We start from the raw sequence: 12861 nt of genomic DNA, 5'->3' as shown, positions 1-12861 counted from the left end.
AACATAAGATCATAGAATTACAGAACACCAGAGCTGGGAGCCTTAGAGGGCATCTAGTTCACCCTGCTCATTTTTATAGAGGATGAAACCAAGGCTCAGAAAGGGGAAATTACTTGCCCAAGGCTATATACCCAACAATTAGCAGATCCTAAGTCCAGTGTTTTGTCTACAAGACACACCTCCTCTTCTTCATTGACCCAATATTTAGTAGCACTCGTTGGGCATTTTAAGTGGTATGGTTAAGGATCTTCAATCAGTTTAAGCTGAGTAGGATAGAGGTGCTGAAAACGCTTTAAGAGAAAAGTATCTTAAGAGATGTCCTGGTAATGGCCCCACATTCTGGCACAATGAATTTTGAGTAAAGCATGAGGGCTGAGATGGGTAATTTCTATATTTGGTAATTTCCAAGTAAAAGCAATCTGTAGATTCTCAAAGTAGTCTGCAAAGAGATAGAAGCAGATGAAAGCAACTTTCTTAGGGTCTCAAGAGCTCTCCAGCAGAGTCCTAGAGCTATCTTTATATATTCTTTGTCCAAGGGATTTACAACTTCCAAGTCAATCAACCTGGGGGCAAAATGAACCCAGAGAGACCCAGCTCCACAGCTTCCTGGCCCAAAATAAGGGATAAATTACCAGACAGCTGGAGAAGAACACTACTCTCAGGACAAAGGACTATTAAGCTATGTGCCTGGAAGATACTTATAGGACTTCCGCTCTCCTCTGGGCTCAGGATCACCACACTAACAATTACCACATTTGCTGTCCACAAAAATGGAAAGAAGATTTAGTCAATATGGGCTGGTCCCAGAAGAAAGGGCATCCACCTGCTGCACCAGTCCACTTTTACTGTAAACTGAGAGAGTAGTCCAGGAAACTTAAGTAGTTTTCAACCTTCAACCCTGTGTTGGGTGTGGGTGGACTGGTGATCTGGATAGGAAGGGGCATTCTCCATAGCTGGTCCAGAGTCATGGACCAAATGACAGGCTGCTAATTCTGTTTACAGGTATTACTCCACTTCATTTTGGGGGGGGGTTGCAGGGTGGTGTCTGGTCCTTCTGAATTCATGAGCTTTCACAGAAGGCATCTGTAGCTCATGTTCACCTCTAGATGAGGGATTCTTACCTGAGGCCCATGAATTTAAACTTTTTTGATAACTGTATTTCAATATAATCTTTTTGGCAGTCCTATGTATTTTATTTTATGTGTTTGGAAATATAATTCAAAGAAGAGGTCCATAGACTTCATCAGACTGGCAAAGGGTTCCTTGTTATAAAAACACGGTAAGAACCCATGTCTAGATCCTTACTCACCTATTGCTCTCTAGCTCTGTCACCCCAAGACCAAGGAATTGTAGTTACTATACAAGTGATAAAGTGATAAACCTTAGCTTTTTTTTAGTTCATCTAATTCTCTTCTTTTCTTTTTTAAAATGATCAATGAAATTATAATTGGATCCTTCCTTTTTCCCTACCCCCATAGAGTATGCTCAGTTTCCACTCCTTGTTCTAGGCAACTGTAGAAGCTAAGAGGAGGTTTTCCTTAAATGATGATAAAGAGTCCCCTATCTGGCTGCTGAGACACATGGTTACTTGAAGTGTGGAATGGTGACTGGGCGTGTTTCACAGGGAGTAGTAGGGATAATAGGGGAACTGGAGAGTGGGGGAGGAGAGGGTCCTGTTCCATTTGTAAAATGTCTTGCAAAACCTATATGCCACATGCATACCAGCTATTATTTTTGAAGGGTTCCTGAGTTTAGGTAGTATAATTAATCTTGTTTATCCAGTGATAAGCTTAGTGGTCAGGGCAGCTATATAGAAGGATCCTGAATTATCTTTGCCTGAAAAATACCACTGTTGTGATAAAGGACAATAGAATAGAAGGGACCTTAAACATTGTCTACTCTAAACCTCTTATTTTATGGATTAAGTAGCTAAAGTACAGACAGACTGTGACTTATTCAGGGTCTGCCAAATGTCAGAGGCAAAATTTGAAATCAGATCTTCTGGTTCCAAATCCAACGTTCTTTCTACCCTACTATACTTAATTTCATCTTGCTGGCTATAGGATTGCACCTGGCTCATGGATCTCAGTGAGCTACATGTGTTCCAACCAATAGCCTCTGTATAGGACTGTATTACTAGGAGATATTAGACTTCTGCCTCTTCAGTGTTCACTACCATGAAGCAATGCGAAGAGTGTTGGATTTTAAACCTAGGTTTGAGTTCTAGCTCTGTCCTTTCTCCTCCTGTGACTCTGGGCAAATCAATTAACCTCTTTGGGCCTCAGCTAGTCATCTGCGAAATGAAGAGGTTGGATTTAGATGACCTTCAAGATCCTTTGCAGCTCCAAATTTTTTACCCTATGGTAAAAGTGATGAGGTACATCTCTGAAATGAGGCACCAAGTTCTTTATGGTCTAGATCTATTATTTCTCATTCTTTATCCCAATTGGTTTGTATCAGCTTCACTCAGACACTGTTTACAACATTCTAGACTTGTCAGAAGGTTGAGAATGGGGTAGTTGGAAAGGGAAGAGGAGAAAGAGAAGGTTGGTTTGTAATCTAGTCTGGATCTGAGAGGGAGAGGAATAATAAAATAACTTTTCCTCATAGATATGGAAGTTTCTATTAAGCTGCCATGATGTTTGACCTATATAACCCCCAACAGTGTTCTAGCATTTAATGAATGGCACATTTAGCAACCTCAATTCAATTCAGATCAGCGAGTCAATGAACATTTCTTAAGCACCAACAATGATCAAAGAATGGTGCTAGACAGTGGGAAAAATACAGAGATGAATAAAACATGGTCCCTACCCTCATGGATTCCTTTTGAACTCATCTTCATACTTGATCATATCCTTTGTATGCCAGTGATTCTGAATCCCTATAGGCCAGGGATGGGGAACCTGTGGCCTCGAGGCTACATGTGGCCCTCTAGGTCCTCAAGTGTGCCCTTTGGACTGAATCCAAACTTCACAGAACAAATCCTTTTATTAAGGGGGGATTTGTTCAGTGAAGTTTGGATCCAGTCAAAGGGGTGCACTTGAGGACCTAGAGGGCCACATATGGCCTCAAGACCACAGGTTCCCCACCCTGCTATAAATCATCATTCAAACCCCATTCTCCACCCTCACCATCCAACTCTTTATTCCCATCCCCCTCAACCTTCCCACTCCAAAGTTTCAATCAAATACCATCCAGCCCTGTCATTGTGCTCTGTAGAGTTCCTGTTCCATAGGCAACAAACATCTCTTCATGCTAAATCTTTTTGTCTCTCTCACTCCTTCCATTTACTAGGTATTGCTGAAACCTGAGTCCCTCAAGATGACACAGCCTCCTTGGCCACCTTTTTCTGTCCTAGCTGCACTTTCACTCATTTCCCTTAGCACACTGGTTGAGGTAGTGGTGTTAGAATACTACTTGCCCCCCATTTGCAGGTTCTTCCCCCACCTCTATCACTCAGTAATCTCTTCTCTTTTGAGGTCAATGCTATTCATATCTACCACCCAATGAAAGTCCTGGTAGCTCTTGTCTATAGACCTCCAGGTCATCTCCTTCCTTTCACAATGAATTTGGTACATGGCCTACAATTTTTCTTTCCTTTCCAATTCCTGTTTCATACTAGGTGACTTCAATGTACAAATTGATTCTGCTCAAATACTCTAACCACTCAGTTCTTCAACTCATTCACTTTCTATGACTTACTCTTCGATATCATGCAAAGATGATTCCAAAATCCCCTTATCCAACCATATTCCATTGGCTTTTCATCTCTCCCTCTGCCTTCCCTAACAAAACTCTACTTTTTATCTTTGCTGTGACCTTCAATCCCTTAATCCCATAATTCATTCCCAGGCTATCTCTCCTGCATTAGCCACTCTCTCCTCTTTTCTCTATCTTGACCCTTTGATGAATCAATTCAACTCTACAGTGTCTTCTTTTCTTGAATTCCTACCTCTCTTTTTCCTTTTTGTTTAAAAATATTTATTTATTTTTAGTTTCAATATTCACTTTCATAAGATTTTGAGTTCCAAGTTTTCTCCCCATACCTCCCTTCCCCCACCCCACGATGGCATGTAATTTGATATGGGCTCTACATATACATTGATATCAAGCCTATTTTCACTTTAGTCATGTTGTAAAGAAGAATTAGAACCAATGGGAGAAACCACGAGAAAGAAGAAACAAAAAAGAGAGAAGAAAAAATATGCTTCAATCTGCATTCAGACTCCATAGTTCTTTTCTGGATGTGGACAGCATTTTCCATCATGAGTCTTAGATCCTTGCATTGCTAAGAAGAGATAAGTCTATGAAAGTTAGTCATAGCACAGTGTGGCTGTTACTCTGTACAGTATTCCCCTGGTTTTGGTCACTTCACTCAGCATCAGTTCATTTAAGTCTTTTCAGGTTTTTCTGAAGTCTGCCTGCTCATCATACCTCTTTTTTTCACTGATTATATTTTGCAAAGCTTCAGCCCAATATCATTCCCACCCATCAATGTCTTTGATCCTTTACATACACACACACACACACACACACACACACACACACATTGCTGAACAAAGATAGAGAAATCAATGCAACCATTCTGATATCGTCCACTATAAACTTGTTTTACACAAATTCAACTGGGCCCTCATTTCTGCTAAATAATCATTCTACACCTGCCTTATCAACTCACTCTCCCACTCTCCACATCAGTTCTTTCAGATCTCCTCAAGCCTCTTATGGATCTCCCTCTACACTCTCAACTGAGAAACTTACTCATATTTTACAGAAAAATTAAGGCCATTCACTTTGAGGTCCCTCCCTCTTCTCTCCTTTTCCCCAACTCATATCACTGTGGCCTTATTCCTTCATCCCTATCTCACAGGATGAGGTGGCCTCACTCCTTACCAAGGCTAACCCTTCTACCTGCTCAAGGGATCCCATTCCATCCCATCTCTTCCAACAGCCTACACTTTCTTTCATCCGTACTCTATTATTTATTTTCAATCTCTGGCTACTGGCTCATTCCCTACTGCCTACAAATATGCCCATGTCTCCTCCATCCTCAAAAAATCCCTCACTTAATCCTTCCATTCCAGCTAACTATCCTCCTCTATCTCTTGCATCCTTTGTTGCTAAACTCCTTGAAAAGGCTGTTAATAATAGATGCCTCTACTTTCTCTCTTCTCACTCTACTTTTAACCCCTTACAAATTACCTTCTAACCTTATCATTCCAATTAAACTTCTCTCTCTAAAGTTGAAATGATAAATTTGTTGACAAATTCAATGGCCTTTTCCCAATCCTCATTCTCCTCAACTCTCTGAAGCCTTTGACACTGTTGATCCCTCTGACCTCCATGAGACTCTCTTCTCTCTAGGTTTTTTTGGACAGCATTCTTCTTGTTCTCCTGCTACCTATCTGACTCCTCTGTCTCCTTTACTGGGTCCTCAGATCATACCCTCAAAGGGATCCAACTTGGGCTCTCTTCTCTTCTCCCTCTATACTGTCTTACTTGGTGATCTCATCAACTCCCATGAATTTAATTACCATCTCTATGCTGATGATTCTATTAATCCAAACCATTAGAAACATTTCAGGACCATGGAGTGAGTGTCAGCAATTTCCAGATACATACATATATATGTACACACGCACACACGCACACACACATACACACACATATATATATATACACACATACATACATAAATACACACAAGCATTTTGACTGATCTAAGTATTCCTTTAACCAGCATACAAGCCAAAATGGTCCCTTACTCATACCTCCTCCATCCCTTCAAACTTAACCTCCCATTTTCTAGACTATTGACTGTAGATTTGTGGAACTCTTAACCTGTAGGCTGGCTGCTTCTGAATATGCCAGAGAATGAAACTTGGTAATATGGCTTCTCATCCAGGCCTTTGACTCCAGGGGGAAGAGACTATTTTAACTATTTAGGAAAAATGGCTATTTGTTCCCTTCTAAAAGCGGTTGAGGGATTGAGACTTGAATTCCTTCCTCCTTCACCCTGATGTCAATGTTTTATCTCCATAGTGGTCAAAAAATTCTTTCTCATGCCCTCCAAACATTTCTTCCTTTTGACTGAGCTCTGCTCCCTTGGAGCATGGTGTGGTGTGACCAAATGCTACTCCTCCCAGCTAATAGTCCCTACTTTGGCTAGAGAATATTTCTTCACACCTTCATTATTACATCCCCAGACAGCCCACTTGAAAACAGTTCTTTGGACACTATGACCAATATGTACTAATCAGACCCATATGGCTTTTGTGTCTCCTTCTTTAGAACCTAAAATAACCATATTGCCAACTTACCCTCCCAGTAGTCTTTTTCCTATAGTTAAGTTAGACTCAAATAAAACATCTGGAAATTCAATTTGGTTGCCTAATTTGAACCAGACTAAAACCAATCTGTATAAAACTTTATGGACTTTCTCAGGCATTGCGCCTTATCTTTTCTATACCTCAGAATATTGTAACTTGGTTACCAGGAACAGGATTTGGCCATCTCTTCTTTCTCTAGAGCTATAGTTATTAGTTTGCTTTGTTTTGAAAGCAGTGAATTTGGCTGTTTGCTAGTGATGGTTTGGAAATGGGGAGATGAGCTGAGTTTTGGCTCTATTTGAAAAAATCTATTTGCTTAAGCTTCTTTAACCCTAAACTTTCCCATGCTAGAAAGGGGACTGAGCAAGGGAAGAAAATGTTACATCAGAGTGGAGGAACATATATTGCCATGAATAAGCTGGGAAATTCATCTCAGTAGCTGTCTAGGGCTGAATAGTTTGAATGTCGGTAATAAACTACCTAGTTTTCTCTTCTTTACTAGGATTTTGACAGGGTACTAGACTAGTAATTGAAGAGAACATTTTGAGAACAAAATAGAAGAAGGAGCCACTTCTTGCAGTGGATAGGGACAGGACTATCCCTCGTTCTGAGGTGGATTCTGCCAATGGTCTACAGATAACAAATATGTTTTGGTGACAGATTCAGAGGGTCCAAGGTATCCCTGACTTTAGCTCTTGGATGCTGTCTTTTAGGCCATGTGGGTATTCCATGACTTCCAGGGGAGCTCACTATTCCTCTTGGGATAGTATTTGAAATCTTCACTGCTCAATTGTATTTATTAAGTAGGATCTACTTAGCAAAAGCATGTGCTAGATACTGGAGGAAGGGGGATGATGGAAAGAAATACAAGAGACATTTTCTGCCCTTGAGGAGGTTATACTTTAATAGAAGAATTGGAGTACCAACACATGAAAAGAGAACTAGCAATAGACAAGGTGGGGTAGATAAGGGAGACTCAGATAGATCAAAAGAAGGAGAAAGGTATTTGAGGCGTCCAAAGGAGTGGAGATCCAAGATACTTTGAAGGAACAGTGAATGGTTGGCCTGGGTGGCTCACAGAGCTTATGTGTGGAAAAGAAGAAAATACAAATTGGTGTCACATAATTAAGGGTTTTGGATGTCTGGTTATGGATTTTGGACTTTACCTGGTACCCACGCTATTCAAATTTATCATCCAATCCAGCACCAAGTGGCTGCTATTTATAGATTACCATCACATTCTCCTTCCTTCCTCAATGAGTTCAGCTCCTGGCTCATATTCTTTCCTCCTCATCTTCTGCCTTCATATTAAGGGACTTCAACGCACATATTGATACCCTCTCAAATGCACCAATTTCCTAATTTCTCACTCATTTCCCATGACCTGCTCCTCCAGTCTTCCTCAGTTGCACTCAGAGCTGGTCACCCTCTTGGCCTTGCCATCACCTACAAGAGTTCCACTTCAGTGCCTAGGAACTTTTGAATTCTTTTATCAGGTCATAATCTTTTATCATTCCATATTTCCCTATGACTCATGATCCCTAACACAATTCTTTTTAAATTAAAAAAAATTTTAGTAGTATTTTATATTTTCCAATTACATGTAAAAACAATTTTTGACATTCTTTTTATATAAAATTTTGAGTTTCAAATTTTTCTTCCTCCCTCCCTAAGACAGTGAACAATTTTATATACATTATATATATGCAATTATGTAAAACCTATTGCCACATTAGTCATGTTGTGACAGAAGAAACAGTTTGCAAGAAAGAAAAATTACAGTTTGCAAAAGGAAAAAAAACCACAAAAATAAAGAAAGCAAAAATAGTATACTTCAATCTGCATTCAGACTCATCAGTTCTTTCTCTGGTTGTGGATAGCATTTGCCATCAGATGTCTTTTGGATTTGCCTTGGATCATTGTATTGTTGAGAAGAGCTAAATCAATCACAGTTGATTGTTGCACAATGTTGCTGTTACTGTGTACAATGTTCTCCTGGTTCTGCTCACTTCAGTTTGCATCAGTTCATGTAAGTTTTTCCAGCCTAGCTGTGTTCTTTAACCTCATTGTGACCTCTTTTCCTTCCACCCCTCAGTTCTTTACTAGGCCATCGCTCCTACATTGACTATCCTGTTTTCCTCTCCCTATCTTGTCCTGTTGGTGAACCAGTCTAATTCTGTACCATCCTCAACCCTTGGTTCTTCTGCCTCTTTGAACTATTGTTCATCATGGCTTGCCAAGACCCAGCCCTGAGTTACTATCACCATTGACCTCCTTTGCTCCTTCCTATTCATGTGCTCCTGAATAGATCTGAGATCATGAAACTATACTGTCCGAGCCCACTACACATTTATGCTTTCTAATGTCACCTGGGTCCTCATTTCAGCTAGGTTAGCATTCTATTCCTCCCCAGATAGCTAGGTGGCACCATAGTGCACAGAGCCTGGGTCTCTAGACTGGAGAAGACCTGAGTTCAAATAAGACCTCAGACACTTTACTAGCTGTGTGACCCTGGGAAGTCACTTAACCCTGTTTGTCTCAGTTTCCTCATCTATAAAATGAGGATAGCAATAATACATACCTCCCAGGGTTGTTGTAAGGACAAAATAAGACATTTATAAAGTGTCTAGCATAGTTCCAGGGATTAAGCAAACTTAATAAATGCGCAGGTTAGCTTAGTGGCACATTGGATAGAATGCTAGACCTGAAGTCAAGAAAACTCAATTCAAATACCCAGATACTAGCTTTGTGACCCTAGGCAAATCACTTAGCCCCATTTGCCTCAGTTTCCTCATCTGTAAAATTAGGTAGAGAAGGAAATGGTGAACCACTCCAGTATCTCTTCCAAGAAAACCCCAAATGAGGCCATGAAGAATCATCCATGACTTCAATGACTCAACCACAACAAATGCTTATTTCTTTCCTTCATTCCTTTCTTAACTGATTCTTCTGCCCCTTTCCTTGTCATAGTTTACTACTGTTATTACTGATTCATACGTTAATAAGAATGAATTTCAAATCTTTTCCTGAGTGCAAGTCCTGAAAATAGCTGAGATGATAAAGACCTAAATAGAGTGGTGGCAGTCGGGATTAGGGAGGAAGGATCAGATGCAAAAGACTAGCGGAAGGAAGGAAAGTCCAAAAGATCATGGCTCAGCTATGATCTCTCTAGCCCAGGATTCTGTCAAAATGCGATCAAGAGATTATAGGAGGAGGATTTTAGGAATTGTCTTCTAGGATATTGTTCCCAAGGGACAAAAAAATGTATTGAAAATACCTTTAATTCTCTTTGCAGTATCTTTTATGGATCTCTTGTTCAGAAATTTATCAACAGGCTTCTTGAGCCTATTTAAATGCTTGTAGGTGTTCTTAAGACTTTTTTTAATGTCATAGACTCCTTTGACAATTTGGTGAAGCCCATAGACTCCTTCTCAGAATCATGTTTTGTTACCTAAATTCATAATGGAGGAAATGATATATTTCAGTTGGATGCTAATGAAAATAAAGATGTATTTTTTCCCATCCAAGTTCACAGACCACTGGAATCTATCCATAGATCCCTTGGGGTCCATGAGCCCCAGGTTAAGAACCCATGTTTCAGGTTAATGAGTTCCATAAGCTTTCTCTTGCCTGTAAATACCATTATCTATTAATTTAGTACTTTCTTTTCTTAGCTTCATGTCGAGGAACAGTGCTGTCATACCTGCATCTGAGGATTTAATGGCTGAGAAAGTTAGTGTTCCCCCTTCCCAGCCCCATAATGAGTTTAAAGGCTTCTTCTTTGTGGCCTCTAAGCCTTTATCTTGCTCATACTGATGAGCCCAATTCTTTTCAAGTTTTCCTCTCTACTTCCAGAATCTGCCCCTTTGCCCTGCTGCCAATACAGACCTATGCTTCCTTCAAGGTTAAACTCAAGGATACCACCTCCTCTAGGGAATCTGCTGTCATTAACCCCAGACCACAATACTCTTCCCTTGTAACAGGATCTTATGCTTCAATCCTTGGGTGGTCTTTTGATTTCCGCATAGGTATTGTCCCAGAAATAGACTATGTCTATTTTCCTAGGACCAGTGTAGTTAAGTACTAAGAAGCTTGTGGCCAGTCAGCTAGTCACCTGGCAATGGGTTTATTCAGCCAAGTTAACTCAGCAACCAAAAAAAATTGAAATGACTCAGGCTTATGTGACCCTCTCCCTTCTCTCTCCGCCCCCTCATCCCATTTCTATAGCATTGATTTAAGAGTATTGGAGAAGGGGGAAGAAAGTGCTCTGAATCATATTTTTAGACCATCTGTAAGTATTAACATAGCAGTTGATACCCAAAAATTTTTGTCTTGTGACTAATAAGTGGAAATATAACTGAAGATGGTATAACACTAAAAATAGTAATAATAAAATGGCTAGCTGAGAACGTTGAGAAAATTGAGGCAGATAGTGGTTGAGTGATTTGCCCAGAATCCTAAGGCTAATAAATGTCTGAGGCAGGCTTTGAACTCAGCTCTTCTTGACTCCACGTCTAGCATTCATTGCATCACCTGGCATCAACTTATTTCATAGCTCTATAAGCTTAATAAAATGTCATCCCAACAAAACCCTGTGAAATTGATAGTAAAAGTATTAATCTCTGTGTTTTACCTATGAAGGAACTGAAACTTAGGGAAGTTAAATGACTTCCCTTTTGTCTTTGTATCTCTAGTGCTTGGTGCCTAGCAAGTGGTTAATAAATACTCATTCATTGACTGGTTGGTTGACTGTAAGGACCAGAGCCAGACTTGTAACAAAACCTACCTCTTGTTAGCCCATGCTGCCTCATACCCTACTCTAATGTTTCCATTCCTCTCCAGGGAGACTGACTTGTAAATCCAAAGCATCTAACACTGGGCATTTTAGGAGTTCAATAATGATTATAACATAAATATAAATGTTTGGTCAATGGGGATCTAAGTTCTTAGATGACTAATGACATGTAGATTTTTACCATCTCGTTTGTGTATGTGCATGCATGTGCATATATATATATATTACATACATACATATATATATATATATATATATATATATATATATATATATATATACACTTACATGTACACATACAACCCAAGATGGGGGGTGCCATCAGTCCAGATGCAATTATTGGGTGGAGGGGGGGCGTTGTCACTCCAAGGGGAATAGAATCTCATTAATTCTTACTTTTCTCTTTTGCAAACACAATAATTCTAAAAAAAAAATCCTGTCACTTTTGCCCCATTTCTCAGTTGCGTTTACATAGCCGCAGCTGAAGGGAAGCCTCATTACTAACACTTTATTAAGCTTGCAAAACAGACTAGGAAGTGCAGTCTGAAGCATAAAGAGCTAAACTTGCCAAAATAAATGAACAAAGTACATTCTTGATGCCAGGCCCCTTTGGGAAATGGAAACCCAGGAGACCTAGGAGAATATTAGGATGCAACTTTATTAACTTCACTTGAGCACATGGCAATTAGCCCTAGGCTGCTCCATCCAGCTTACTCATTCCTGGCCAGAATGCAAAACCCAGACTTTACTTCCTCCCTCCCTCAAACTTCCAACTGATCTGCCTGCTGGCCTGTCCCTCCCAGAGGGGAAACTGGATGCCAAAGTGCCAAAGCTGCCTCATGGCAGCCCAAGAACCTCTTTGGGATGCCGGGCTTGGGAACGACCATCATTCAGAAAAACTATCGAACTGGAACAGTGAGGATTAAAGGGGCAAGGAGACCAGAGAGACCCTCGCCAAAATAGACTAGGCTTATCCGTAGAATCCTAGCTTTGGAAGGGATGGTTGGAGGCAGGTAGCTGGAACAAGAACCAGGCGGATGCTTTTCCTCTACAACTTTCCCGAAAAGGGGTCACCTTGGCTTTCCTTATGTACCTTCAGTGATAGGAAAGTCAGGGCCTGGGAGATATTCCCTTACTTTGCTGAAGAATTCTAATTGTTAGTTGGTTCTTCCTTAAAGTTGAGGCAGAATTTGCCTCTCTGGAGCTCCTGCCTTGTCCTGCTCTCTGTGGATAAGGAGAATAAACCAAATCCCTCCTAGGCATGATAGTCCTTAATTAAGCATGTGAAGAAAATGATCATGTCTCCCCTGAGTCTTTTCTTCTCCAGAATTTCTAAGAGCCTACTATGCACCAAGGACAATGCTGCATTCTGAGCTCCACTCACACTTACTTTGATGGAATAAGACCTGCCCTTCTAAACCAGAAGTTCTTAACCTGGGGTTCATATACCCTTTCAGGTCAGTGATAGATTTGGGGGTCAAGGGTCAAAGAACTTGGATGGGAAGGAAATATATCTTTATTTTTACTCACATCTAACTGAAAGAATAAAGCTTTTTCCTTATTCTAATTAAAAGCATTTCCTTAGCATCTGAAATTTAAAACCAACCAACCAACAACAAAAAATATCCCAAAACATTATTCTGAGAAGAGGTCCATAGCTTTCATCAGATTCTCAAAGGGGTCCATGACACAAAAAGTTTTAAAGCCCCCCCTAAACCATGTCTCTCATTTTTC

The sequence above is a fragment of the Trichosurus vulpecula genome, chromosome 2 (assembly GCF_011100635.1).
Source record: "Trichosurus vulpecula isolate mTriVul1 chromosome 2, mTriVul1.pri, whole genome shotgun sequence".
Taxonomy (NCBI): Eukaryota; Metazoa; Chordata; class Mammalia; order Diprotodontia; family Phalangeridae; genus Trichosurus; species Trichosurus vulpecula.
The sequence above is the reverse complement of the archived record's forward strand: the minus strand, read 5'-3'. Positions refer to the sequence as shown.